Here is a 12,197-nt window from a genome sequence, read left to right as displayed (position 1 = left end):
TTATGCCCAACGTATCAAGCTGCTATATGCCTTGATACAACCTACTTTTACTTAATCTAGCTGGCTGCCAGAACATTCAGCCATACTGCAATCTTTGCAGTCTGATCTTCTTGAATCTAAATATTTACTGACACGTGACAACCACACCTACCTTGTAATAACAATTATGCCAGGCTCAGTGGGTTTCACGTACTTGACGTTTAATGAAGGAGACACAATTCCTATTGCTTACAAGTCACACTTGTACACTTCAGCTGAAATTTGCTTTTCTACTGTAGAAAACGTTTTGACTGCAGTGCAGATGGCGATTCTGAGGGAGAGAGCGCTGTCGCAGGGGAAACGCATGTTGGTTGTTACACCGTATCCTGTCCTTGAGGCGGTGACTAGAGCCAGTGTACCAAATTCTAAGGCTTTGCATCCTCGTTGGATACAATGGGCCACTTCCATGACGTCTCTGGATGTCATGTTTATCTTTAATCCTCATTGCAAACTCAGGAGTACTTACAGTAGGAATGTGTTCATCCTACTCCTTTGTCCTTGCGCCCGCTTGAGGATTACCATTGTATAATTTACATTGACGGTTCAGCGCAACCGGCGACGGAATCTAAGCATGCTTATTTAGCAGCCTGAGCAATAGTTGTGGGTACCATGGTGAATGGCGAATTCAAGTCCGATGTGGTGCACACGCAGATATTAGGGGACTGTACCCCCCAGTTGGAGGAGCTAGGTGCTATGGTGCTTGCACTAGAGTTTGCTGATCCTCGTGTGACTACTCTTATAGTAAGTGGCTCTTACTACTGTGTTCAGTCTTTAAATAACAATTTATTCTTTTGGACTCAGAATGAATTCCAAAGGTAGCACAATCAAACACAAAATGCTTTGGGTTCGAGTGGCAGAACTAAGAGAACGTCTGCCTCTCGTAAATGTAATTTATACTCTTGGTCACCAGCATGTAAGAGTACACACTGTTGGTAACAGTCTTGCTGATAAAGCAGCAAAGACAGCAGTAGCAACTTATGTAGTAGCAGCAGTTACACGTTTCAAAAGTAAGTTTGATGATGACATCTTGGCAGCTATTGCTGCAACAGACAAGGGAAGTGATTACCCTATAAGTTTCCCTTCTAAATACTCTTATCATTTAAGTCCTGATAAAGTCCCCTATGTGAGAATTAACGACGTTGGTGACAGATTGATTCCCAACGCGGGCAAACCTTGATAACAGCCGCTCAGGAGGGCATTGCTTCGGCTCACGCCGACGTTTCAGCGACTGTATCTATCTTATACCAACGTTACTGGTGGCGCGGATTGTACAAACAGACTTGTGAATATGTCCTTACTTGTGACATTTGTCGGCAGATTAAGCCTTCGACTGCTGCGCGTCCACCACAAACACAGCTGTACATTTCTAATAAACCACTTGGTTGTGTTTATTTAGATCACTGCGGTCCTTTCTCTTTTGATACTGCGTATAAATTCATCTTAGTTGCAGTGGATTCGTGCACGTGCTTTTTATGGGTCTGGCCACAACGCAGCGCTGATGCTCGAACTATCATAAGGCATTTGCGTCTCTTGTGGGAATATTTGCCTGTGGCACCCTCCATTCTGACCAGGGTCCAGCGTTCGCCTCTAAGGCGTACAAGGACGCCATGAGGTCTTTGGGGTTACAGGTCAAATTTTCGTCTCCATACAGGCCTGAGGACAATTCAGCTTTAGAGCGAATGAACTGTGACTTAAAGCAATCCTTGACAGCTAGGGTTTTAGGTACTGGAAGAAACTGGTTGGCCCATCTGTATAACATTCAACGTGCACTTCATAATCTCCATAGAAGGTCTCTGGGTGGGCGGACCCCAAACGAGATGCTCTTTGGCATAAAAATGTTTGTCCCGACCTTGAGGGTCTAGATATGGCGGCGTCGCTCACACCCTTTGACATAGATTATCATTCTGCCATATTACAGAGCCTACAAGAGACTCCAGACAGTCTTGCAAAGGAACACTAGCCCTCCACAACTGATGCTGCGCTTCAGATTCCGGTAGTTGGCTGGCTACCTAAAGTCAGTGACCTGGTCCGTGAGAAGGTGGAGAACAAGAAGGAGTTCGGCCCCTCTTACCGTGCACCAGTTCCATTGATTGGCGTGCAGGGTACAAGAACAGTCATTTTACCTCCACTTCATGGTTGCCAGGATAACAGGTATATCTCCATTGACAATGTCAAATTACAGCGAGTGGCCGATTCTTCTAAGTATGACTCCAGCGGTCTCTTGTCCAGCAATGCTGAGAAATTCTGTTTTGGGCCACGGCAAATACCATCAGGCCTGACATTGCCATCGAGATGAATACAGTTACTAATCCATTATTGAATCCACCGGCTGGCGATCCTCATGAAGATACTGAGTATACTTATCCCACAGATGTGTCGTTGCCTGGTGTGCAAACAGGTGATGTTGACCAGTCGCGTTTTTCATTTGACACTAACTCTACAACATTGAATGCCACATCCAAAATGTCTATTTTTTGCGGTGTGGTTTCAAAGACATTTTTTGATACCCCCTTGGACTTACATTTGTCTGGTGCCTTTTTCAATCTTTTTTTCATGTCGATTGGATTTGTGGTTGTATTTTTTCATCTAGTGAATGGACATTATGTTAAAGAAAGATCTACAATTAGGTTAATTGACGGTACTTTGGCACCCCACTCTTCATCACACATCATGAAGAGGGACCGGACTTTTGTGAACATAACTGCCTGGCCTGTGGTAGACGGGATTTTATGGGATGCTGTTAAATTTCAGATTCTTGGCCCAACAGAGGTTATTAATGTCCCCAGTGTGCTTCGCGTTTCAATGGGGGATGTGGTTAAACAAAACATACGCTCTGACGATTGACATGTCCAGACCGTAGAGGCTCTTTTTTCTGATTTGAAATATTATGCTACCTTTGATGCTGAAGATTTGTACTTAGACTCAGTGAATTATGCAGACTTATTCTGCTACCAGCGCTATGGCAAACATTTCCTGCATAAAGCTAACACATTTAGTATTGTGGTTAATTATACACAATGGAAATATTGCCCCTATTGAAGGCAGCTTGAATACTCTTTTAAAGAAGTTTACATATTTTACTGATTTTAATCAATCCAATCCTGACACCTTTTATTTTAAGATGACTGAAATGTCCTCTTCCAAGTTACACTCACCCACACTAAATTACTGTTTTCGAAGTCCTTTATCGATCAATTAGCTATAGGGGGCTATGAGCTCTGGAAAGATGCTATTGTTCTTAAATCTGTTTGGGGTTCTAAAAGCTGGCAAGTGCAAGGCACTGAGGCTTTGCATCGTGCATGTCTGATCCCTAACCACATGTTGTTTTGGAACTATACAAGTTCACAAACTACTTGCTTTGGATTGACTACATCTAAAAAATGTAATGCCGCTTCTATTCCTGATTTGGGGGAATACCCTACATGGAACAATCACACCGATCACTAGATGAGTTGCGGTCCCTAATAACAAATTCCTCCTCTAATATTTCCAGCTTGGATCCCCATGGTTGGTTATTATGGCAGAAAAGTTCAGATTCATGCCAACATTGTTTTCTGGGTCTGGCCCCAGGCTATACACGGGTTAGAGTGGACCCCCGTTTTGCAAACACCCATTCTGTTACTACCTATTCAGTAGGCAAATTGTGTCAGAGCTGGCTTAAACATTCCACTTTAGCGTCAGTTAAACTTCATTTGTCCAAACTGACTGACAATGTTGATTTGAATGACTTTGTTAAAGGCTCTGCGGGAGGCAGGTCTAAAAGATGGGTATATGCTGTTTACAACGAAGTCTGGAAATTGTCCCAAATTGAAGCTGCTTCTAGATTGAGAGCAATTGATCAAGCTAATTTAGAAAAAGTGCTTGCTGTTGTTGACAATAGCATAAATACGCTTTCGTCCTGAATTTGCACCTTAGAAAATATTGTGTCATCTGCTGTTGATATTGTACAGGATGAAGTGTCTGTTTTGTACCATTGTCAAAATCAATTACGATCTGTAATGCAGTTTGCTTGGATTTTACACACTTTAAAGTCTGGGAAAGAACCTTGGGACTGCATGAATACCTTATCTCTGTTTTTACCATTTAATCTAACTGTTAAACAACAGTTCATGTCCATGAACCATTACCTTTTTCGGTTGCTGAAATTATTTCAGCCGTATGGCGCATTCATGGGTTGATAACACTGCCCTGCCCCGTGTTTAAATTTAGTTCATGTATGAAACACTATGCCATTGGTAGATATGAACCATTGGGAAGTGCCTATCTCCATGAAGTTTGGTCTCTGCCATTTACATATAGGTGCCTGAGGGAGGGTAAAGAAGTTTATTAAAAGGGCAAAGCGTGTGCTTCTATACCTGATCACTCACTGGTTTGCAAGAACCTATAACTGCACGGCTCGTATAACACTCACGCCCTTAATTTACAGAGCATTTTAAAGGGAAATCCCGTGCCAGCAAGAACACCAACTTTCACACTACTGGCTAATGGTAGCTATTTACTTTTAAATAATGAAGATTGCTGCGGTATGTTGACAGGGATTCTGTACATAGTGACCATCTCCCAATGTGTAGTTTGCTGTAAAAAATTTATTTTCCTTCCTCCGCATGAGAGACTCGATGTATCCATCTGGCCTTCCATTCCGACCTTGAAAGCAGAGTTCAACAAGATGAGCAGAATAAGGGCACTATTGTCCCAAAAAGATGACACCCTTACTTCTTCCTGTGAATCATTTGTCCTTCACGTGGCTAACACCCGAAACGAGGTGCATGCGCTTTCAAATACTGATCTCCCCCTACATTTCGGCGCTTTGATTCACACTATATTAAATGCCTCGTCAACAACTGGCTTGGTGCATTTTTGTAAAGTTGTGAGCTCCGGCCTTGTGACCTCATTCCAAACAGTTTTTGGTGTGATATAAGCATTTGTTCATTCTATTTTTTCCAGCATCTTCGGCGGGTTACCGTTAATTCTCGCCTTGGCTGCCGGCGTGCTGCTCTTTATTTGTGTGCTACGAAATGGCTGCATAATCTGAGTCACAAGCCAACCTGCTCCATCTGTCCCAGCTTCACAACCGGATGCTTGATTACTATGGAGCGTTACCTCTCGCCACTTTGAGTGTAACATAAGGATTATCCTTCTGGTTCCCGTACTTTACTTGTGTGTATCCCGTTTTCCATTGCCTGAATTGCTCTTTTGAATGGGCTTTGTATTTGTGCCTTTCCATTACAGTGTCTCCTGCTCCGGATTACGATCGATTATTGAGTCCCTTAGTGGCTCATGAGTTGGACTGTTCTGGTGTCGGGATTATGGCCTGCGCAGCTGTGCATAGAGTTCTAGGGAATTGGAATATATTTGCGGCTGCACATGACTTCCTGGCGCAAAGTTATCTCGAAGAACACGCAAGTTGTCCTCTGATGGTGCTAGATGCTCCAGCTATCGAAGAACATGTATGTTCCTTTCACTTATTGAAATGAATGGCTGAATTATTTTTTGATGAGAACAAAGACTTCCTTTTGGAGGCTGTTGCAACATATTGTGCCTATACGCTGATGGACTAGTTTGCCGCTCGCCCATTTCCAACGCGTACATGACTAAAACAATTAAAAAAAAAAAAATTCTTTCTCCATGATGGGCAGCCTACCACCCCTCCCTGTTTTTTTTTACTTTTTCTTACCAATTCAAACTTTTCACTTACAATTATCCAGTTTGACAAATTATGAACTTGGTTCCGTCTCACTCGAACTTGAACTCTGCGTTTCTGATTTGCGTCCCTTCTTGTCCGTGGTCCAATCAGGGGAGGGTGTAGTGAAGACAGGGCCCTGCTTGCACACATTGCTATCTTAGCATAAGCGTATTAGAAGTTTAAACACCATTTTGCCACTTTGCAGTTTTTGCACACAACACTGCATGTACCTGTTGTTGTAACTGTTGCGCCCTTAGTCTGTACACTGTGTGCAGAAGCCTTCAAGGTCATAATAACAAAGTATGCTGTTATTCAGGTTGATCGACCCACGCTCTAGTCACAACATGCACACAGCTGCAACCAACTGAAATTCTAGTGCCTTTGAGTTTGCACTGAATGCATGATTTGGGCACTTGGAGAAAATCCTTTTCCCAAGGCAGAGGGTTTATGCTGATCCTTAGATATGATTCACCTCTGCTGATCTTGGAGGTATGGGGTTCCCCATTCAAGCCTAGAGAACTTCTATTAATATAAAACCTAGGGCCAGATGTAGGTAGCCAAATACCGGTCGGTAACGGCCGAATTCGGCCGTTACCGACCGGTATTTGGCTACCGAGATGTAGGGGCAGGTAAACTGGGCAAATCGGTAATTTTACCGAATCTGTAAATATACCGGTCGGTAAATTTACCGACCGGTATTTTTACAGAATCGGTAAAATTGATATGTAGGTGGGACTCTTCTGAGTCCCACAAGGCCTAAGAAATCGGTATTTTACCATCAAATTCAATTTGATGGTGAAATACCGATTCAGGTGTGCATGCACATGTGTGCATGCACACCTGTGCCATATGACAGGCAGACCTGCCCTTAGGGCAGGTATGCCTGCCATATGGCCCCCAAACCTTTTTTGGGGGTGCTAGAGGGTGTCAAAGTGACACCCCCTGCACCCTTGCCAAAAATCGGTATTTACCGATCGGTAAATACCGACCAGTAATGCCCCATTCATTCCTATGGGCTTCAAAGCCCATAGGAATGAATGGAGCATTACCGGTCGGTATTTACCGAATCGGTAAATACCGATTCTTAACGATTCGGTAAATGGAACATCTGGATGTTCCTACATACCCCCACTTCTTATTTACCGATTCTTAATTACCGAATCGGTAAAATTCGGTAATTAAGAATCGGTAAATAAGTTTTACCTACATCTGGCCCCTAGTTCCTAGCAGGGGAGGGTGGTTCACAAGGTGCTATGGGCCAGATGCATCAAGCATCCATTTTGCGATTCCTTATTAGCGAAAAATAAGGAATCGCTAATAAGGAATAGCAAAATGGAATGCATCAAGAAATCACTACAAAAATAGCGATTTCTTAGAATTCCTTAATTGCGAATCGCAAATTGCGAGTCGCAATTAAGGAATACCTCTCCATTCATTCCTATGGGCCTAGAGGCCCATAGGAATGAATGGGAAGACAATCTCAATTTGCGAATCGCAATTAGCGATTCGCAAATTGACATTGCGATTTCAAGGGTGCAGGGGTGTCCAAAGGACACCCTGTTGCACCCCTGAAATTGATCTGTGCACATATGTTGCGCACACACATGCCCTTAGGGCATGTGTGTGTGCAACATAAAACTTTGAAAAATGCACTTTAGTGCATTTTTCAAAGTTTTTGCAAATTACCATGAAGTTGTACTTTGTGGTAATTTGCGTGCCCTATTAGCGAATTCGCTATTTTTGAAACTTTCATGCATTGCATTTAAGGAATCTCAATTTGAGATTCCTTAAATGCAAACAATCGCAATTTAGCGATTTCACAATTTGCGATTTTTGCATTTGGGATGATGCATCCCAAATGCAAAAATACCGGTCGCCAAGGGGCAGATTCTGAGAATCTGCCTCTTTGCGACCGGTTTTTAGCTTGATGCATCTGGCTGTTAATGACCTGTTTCCGATTTCATTATAACATGATTTCTCCCTTTGTGTTTTATGGAATTGTAACAATGCTGTTTTATTTCTAATCTAATCATATGCCTGTGCATGTTAGCCAAAATACTGCATCTTAGAGCACTTTGTTAAAAATAAACATTTTAAACTTGCTGTGTCTATGATTACTCACGTTGTGGACTGATATGAGAATAAAAACAAAAGAGTGTTCTTGATTACCACCATTCCTAAGAGTACCCTAAGTCACATGTTCTGGGTTGTCTAATCATTGGTAACTTCACTATAGGACGGAGAGCTAATGAGACACTGATGCTAGTTGGATAGGGGTTCTGTGTACTGAGGTGAGTTTCTGGTACACCACAAGTCACTGAGGTCCTGGTTTCCTGCGCACAGTTCTGTTCCTACACAGAATTCCCGCAACAAGTGACTCCATCGATACCAGCCGTGAGCTGGCACACATTCGGAGGCTAATGGAGGACACGGGCCAATGACATGAGCCACATGGACGTAAGGGGAATTCACTGACCCTACATTCATCCATACTTCTATACTTGAAAGACCATAGACACAACACATCTGTGTGATTCAGAATGTTGAATGCACATTCAGTGGAGTGTTGCATCTGGAGCAGTACAGGGCCATGCAAACTCCACTTTTCAATGTTGGCCCGTGGAGGGCCAGCCACATTACTTCAGGGAGTGACAAGTCCAAAGGAAGATGAAGTGTTCAGTCCGCAGTGTCATTGGCGATCAAACAATATATGGCAGTCCATGTCAAGGTCCAAGGTAAGTGTCGCAGGGTGCATCGAGGGACAGTGGAAGGTGATGATGCAGAGGGCCGAACCAAGCAGAAACCGGCCATATGGCGGAGATTAATTCTACTACTTCCTTCTTACAACGAAGGTAGTTTCATCCGCATCGTCGTTCTCTGCTGTTCCATGTGCCTCATGTGTGGGTGGTGCTGGCCTTTCGCCAGCACTGTGTGACAGTGACACCTCAGGGGCCGGAGGTGGAATGTCTGCCGCACTATGTGGCACTGACACTTCAGGGGGCGGAGATGTGAATGTAGTGGTATGAGCAGCATGCATCAGCGCCAGGCCTTGTGGCAGCAATGCCATGAGGATGGTTTTGAGGTCATTGAGGAACCCAGCTACCATTCGCTTGTGTGCAGCCGTGGCAGCCCTGGCAGCCACTCTTTACACATTGGCCCGCTCCATGGTCTCCATTAACCTCTGCATGTGTCCCAACTCCCGGGTGACATCGCTAGAGCCACTCTGACTGGACAGTTATTCTATTCTCTAAGTCAGGGCTCCAGCGAAGTCAGCCATGGTCCATGGGAGAGCATGGAGCAGACTGTGTGTGTCCCTTAGGGAACGTGAGTGTTCCCTGATGGGAATTAGACACTCCCGTATGGCATCTAGTTTGTCTGCCATGCAGTTGAAGCCCACCCGCACCTGTTCAGCCAGCTTCTCCTGGCATCCCATCACATGACGTTAGAAGGCCATGTGTTCTTCGTGGGAGTCCTGGGAGGCAGCCGTGGTGGTGGGTGCTGCCTGCTGTGTGGTCTGTGCAGGGGGTGGGGTATCCTTGTTGCAGCTGGGATGCCCTGCTCCTGGAGGTGGGCTGCGGAGGTTGTCAACAAACTCTTGGAGGGCGTCGGAGTCAAAGCTGTGGTGGTCCTCTTCGTCATCAGAAAAGAGAGGGTTGGGCTTCTCTGCAGGAGGTGTTAATTCTCCCTCTGCATTGTGAAGGGGAGATGCAGTTTAACAATGTGTTCACGTGTATGTTGTCACATTGTACATATTTACATACAGACTGCATGACTGTGTACATTGTGGCTGTTTGGGAGGAGCTGTCTATTTGATGGGGGACAGTGGACATTTCGATAACAGACGTGTGTGTGTTTGTACTTGACCATTATCAACTCACATTTCCCTGCAATGCCAATTGTGATTGGCCGGTGTCTACACTCAGTCAGCACCAGTTGTGTCATGTGTTCTGTTGCAGACGTGTTGCGGTTTTTGCCACATTGTTGTCAGTGTTGATTTGCTCTGCATGTTATGTGTGTGTGCTGCATTTTGGATGAGTGGCCCATGCTGCTCTGATTTTGCTGCCCCTTATCCCTTTCCTGTGGTGTGCCTTTGACTTCTGTGCTTATACGGTGCTGAGATGTTGCATACTTGGGTACATTGGTCTCTTGGTGGGAGTTGGCGTCTGGGGCAGGGTTTGTCCGCAAGTGTGCTCAGCTCAATTGTGCATGTGGGCCATTGTGCCCATCTCCCCCCACACACCCAGTCCCTAGTCGTTACTCACCCTACTGCTGTTGTGTCCAGTCATGTTGAGCAGTGCCCGGTCCCCCGACTCCAGCCACCGTCTCCCCATTGATGACTGTGGACACCAATTTCTCCATATCGTCCAGCTCCTCCTATAGTGCAGGACTCCCACCTCCAGTCTGCATTGCTGCCTTCCGGTTGTTGGCGAGATTCAGATTGGTTTTTGGCTTGACGTCATTCCAGCGCCTCTTGACCTCTTCCGTTGTCCTCTTCAGCACTCCTACTGCACTCACCTCTTCCATGATGGACTGCCATAGTCTATTTTTGTTTGCCAATGACACAGTGGAGGTGACAAACAGTTGTTGATGGTGCTCTACCACGTCTGTTATCAGGATCCTGTTTTCATACTCTTCCTACTCTTCTTCTCTTTGGCCTTCCCTGACCCCCAGGGCCCAGGCAGGTCCTCCGGGGGGCATGTGGGGTTCTGGTTCTCCTCCGTATTTGCCCCGGCAACATCCATTGTGCTTCTCTGTTGTTTGGAATTTGTTTGTCTGTTTTTTTCCACTTTTTTGGTGATATTTCCAGCCTGACGAATGTGACTTGCAGGCTTGTCGCTGGTTTTCGCTGAGTTTTGTATCACTATTGGCCTCATCACAGCTTTTTTGACGTTCTTGGTTCGCATTTTTGCGGTGTGGCATTGGTTTTAACGCAGCGATTTGACGCGTTATCTGGAGACTATCACATGGTACCGCCATGTTGTAAATACTTAGTTAACACAGCGTAATTTTACCGCTATAGACTGCAATGGTGAGAATTGCCTTAAGTTACTTTTGCGATGGTTATCTCACACGTTCTTGAGAATATGCCCCTGAGTATTCTGCACTGACCTGGAAAAGTTATGAGGACCAGGTGAAGCTGGACTTAAAGCTGTGTTCTTGAAGAAAGTGGTTTAAAGGCTGTCTGTCTCTGAAATTCATGACCAGCTATCCAGTTTCTGAAAATATAGGGTGAATTGGAATGCCAAGTTACAAGTAATACACTTTTTGTTAAGGTTAGATTTGAAATTGTTTCAACTTCTGGAGATCTGGGATATTATTTAAGCCTACCTGAAAGAGATGCTACCTTGTAGGCAACTTCTTCTCATTGTTTTCTTACTTGGAGATTTTCAGCCTCAGTTTGCGGCTACTGCAGAAATATTTGACTTCCAGGTGCTCTGTCCAGCTGCAGTATGCAGACCTGCCCCAGGAAGGGGTTTGAGCTCCGAAAAAGTTTCTGATTCCAAAGGAAAAACGAATGACTGTAATGAACCTCTAGGCTGTACCCAACCCTTGCCACCTCACGGTAGACCTGAAAAGATTTCAAGGTCCCATTGTTTTCTACGAATGGTTTTTGCATGTTCTTTAAAAATTCATAACTCCTTATCCCCTTAACCAATTATTACTGTGAACTTGTCCTTTTAGGCAATGCATGATATTCTTTTTTTACAAAATGTGTTGGTGATTTTATCTGAATTATTTCTTGACTTCAATGCTTTTCTCATGCTCTTGTATAAAACACATGGATATTCCACGTGGAAAGCCTGCTACTTAAGCCTAGCTACAACAGGCAAGCCCAGGATTCCTCACTGAGTCTCCGTTTGCTTTTCGGGTGCTAAAACCATCAATGCCCAGCCATAGCTTGCATCAAGATTGAGTCCTCTATCTCTTATAATTATCAATCTAGAGGGTGTGGCCAAGATGGTGGCGGATTAGGACGTGCTTTACGGTCCCTCCGGTGCCAGCATTTACTAAGCTTAGTATATATCCTCTAAAGGTGTCCATCCGAGCAGGTGGAGGCGAGCAGCGCTGTTCCCTACCTGCACAGCAGCAGTGGGAAGGCTCCTCGGTGTGAGACGGGGCTCGGGGGTGAGCCCAGGCAAACCACGAGGCAGGTCGGTGACCGGCGGGCCTCCCACTGACAGCCAGGAGCGGAGGCGAAGGGCGTCCTTACAACTGCCGGCGCCGGGTGTGGATCGGCCTGGAAGAGTCAGCATCCTGTCACGAGCCTGGGTTGAGTGACACATTGGTGGACGGAACGGCAGGACCTGCCCGGGAGCGGGAAGAGCGGCGAGCTGTTGGCTGGCTAGAGACGCGGAGGTAGAGATCCCCGCACTGCGGGTGAGTGCTCCCAAGCATACAAAGGAGATTAAGGTGAGAGGAGCGGGGGCGGTCCTCGGCGGGACACTGTGCCTCGGTCCGCGCCTTGGCGGACGGT

The 12,197-nt window shown here is 45.3% G+C and overlaps 1 protein-coding gene across 1 annotated transcript in view; it reads left to right on the top strand.

Moving 5' to 3' along the window:
• The window catches only part of VNN1 (vanin 1), a 312,746-nt gene that overhangs the window by 290,590 nt on the left and 9,959 nt on the right, over positions 1-12,197 (top strand). The gene's annotated exons all lie outside the window — the stretch shown is intronic.

This window comes from Lissotriton helveticus, chromosome 6, assembly GCF_964261635.1.
Source record: "Lissotriton helveticus chromosome 6, aLisHel1.1, whole genome shotgun sequence".
NCBI lineage: Eukaryota > Metazoa > Chordata > Amphibia > Caudata > Salamandridae > Lissotriton > Lissotriton helveticus.
Note: the sequence above shows the minus strand (reverse complement) of the source record. Positions and strands in the feature narration are given on the sequence as shown.